The sequence below is a fragment of the Mus caroli genome, chromosome 7, assembly GCF_900094665.2.
Source record: "Mus caroli chromosome 7, CAROLI_EIJ_v1.1, whole genome shotgun sequence".
NCBI lineage: Eukaryota > Metazoa > Chordata > Mammalia > Rodentia > Muridae > Mus > Mus caroli.
The window spans coordinates 110,369,294-110,371,314 of record NC_034576.1 but is presented as its reverse complement, the minus strand read 5'-3'; the positions used below and the strand labels follow the sequence as shown (position 1 = coordinate 110,371,314).

The window sequence follows — 2,021 nt, the reverse complement described above, 5'->3', positions numbered from 1 at the left end:
TAGGGCAAAGACCAGGAGGGAACTTTTGTTGGGTAGCAGGCTTGGTTGAGACTAAGTCTTTGTGTAGGGCAGGCATTCTCTAGCAAAATGTCCAGGTTGGTTGCATCTATAGCAAGTTTTTTCTCCTTTATTTAGTTGTAAGGCAGCCCCAATAGCCAGGTTGATAGACTTAGAAACTTGTTGGGAAACACATCTTCCTCATTACAAAGCTTGATCATACCATTTATATCTAAACTCTTGGTTTTACCTCTCAGGGCAGCCCTACATGCTGAATTGGCTTTTTCAAGAGCAAGTTGTCCGACTAACAGACCCTCACTTTCCTCAGGTCCCAAAATTCTCTCAGCTGCTTCCTGCAATCTGGCAACGAACTGCACATAGGACTCTTGGTGCCCTTGTATAATCTTGGTTAGGGGCATAGTCAGCTTCCCTGCAGCAGGGACAGCTGGGTGAGGACACCAGGGGAGAGCCCTAATTGTTTTGTCTGCAACAAAATTGCCTTTACTGCAGATTTTATCGGCAGTCCAGAAGGCTGTCTTACTAGTAGGATTCTTTCTATTATTTGCAGCCAAATTTTCTCCTCTGTCCACAAACTCTGACTTCCAAGTTAAATATTGGCCTCTAGTGAGGCCAAAATACCCAACAAAGGGAAGAGAGAACCAGTAGAGACCATATTCAGTGGATAGGCAAGGACCCCAGTTGAGGGATGGAGCCACATACCCACCTCAAAAATATTAATCTAAAACTTCTCCTGTTTAAAGGAAGTGACAGAGAGAGGAGCAGAAACTGAAGGAAAGGCCATGCAGAGACTGTTCCACCAAGGGAATCCATCCATCTGCAGACACCAAATCTGACACTATTACAGATGCCAAGAAGTGCTTACTGACAGGAGCCTGGTATAGCTGTCCTCTGGGGGACTCTGCCAGAGCCTGACCAATTGAGAAGTAATGCATGTAGCTAAACATTGGACTGAGTGCAGTGACCCCAATGGAGAAGTTAGGCAGTGACTGAAGGAGTTGAAGTGGTTTCCAACCACATAAGAACAACTACAATATTAACCACTCCCCTCCCCTACAGCTCCCTAAACTACCAAACAAAGAGTACACAGCAGGGCACCCCAGTGGCTCCAGATGCATATGTAGCAGAGGATTGCTTTATCTGGCATCAATGGGAGGGGAGCCCCTGTTGAGGCTAGATGACCCAGTCTATGTGAATGCTAGAGCCCTGAGTCAGAAATGGATGGGTAGGTGGGAGAGCACCATCTTAGGCAGGGAGAGTGGGAGGGAATAGGACATTTGTGGAGGGGAAACTGGGAAGGGGGATAACATTTGAAATGTAAATAAAATAAATAAAATAACAAATGTGAAACTAATAAAACAAAAAAAATGGCGTTTGGTCTGCATGAGATGATCTAGCAGTAATCAATTGTAATTTTTTAAAATTTTCTCTAACAAGAGCTGAGCTGTCTTGAGATCTCTGGAGAACAAAAACAGCTCTTTTAGGATTTTTCTGGCTTTCTGATTTTGATCAGAAAACCGAAGAATTTTTCTAACAGGATGTCTGACTTTGTAGGAAGATCCAAGAATTTTTTTATAGCAGCTTGAGCACTGTAAGTATCTTGTGCCACAGTAACATGTAAAATGCTTTCTGGGAGAACAGAAAGTCTCTCTTTCCAGGGTTAGAGAGACTTCTATATGACTGCTGCTCTAATGTCCAAAGCTGAGTAGAGGAATTTCGTATCAATAATCAAAAGGCAATTTGAGATATTTCTGCTCTGATTCTTGGAGCAGATGCCAATATGCATTAATTTGGTACCTATATTTTACAGGTTTCATTATATTTATTTTTGTCACTTTAATTCTGTGCTGGACTGTTATTATTGCTTGTGTGTGTCTGAGTATGTGTATGTGTCTGTCTGTCTCTGTGTGTGTGTGTGTGTGTGTGTGTGTGTGTGTGTGTGTGTGTGTGTGTGTGTGTGAATTCAATAAACAAGCTTAGTGACAAGCACTTTCACTCACTTTAGC

At 42.7% G+C, this 2,021-nt stretch overlaps 1 pseudogene; it reads left to right on the top strand.

The window, feature by feature from the left end:
* The first annotated feature begins 1,481 nt into the window (after positions 1 to 1,481).
* Positions 1,482 to 1,537, top strand: LOC115031589 (annotated as a pseudogene).
* The last annotated feature ends 484 nt before the right edge of the window (positions 1,538 to 2,021 follow it).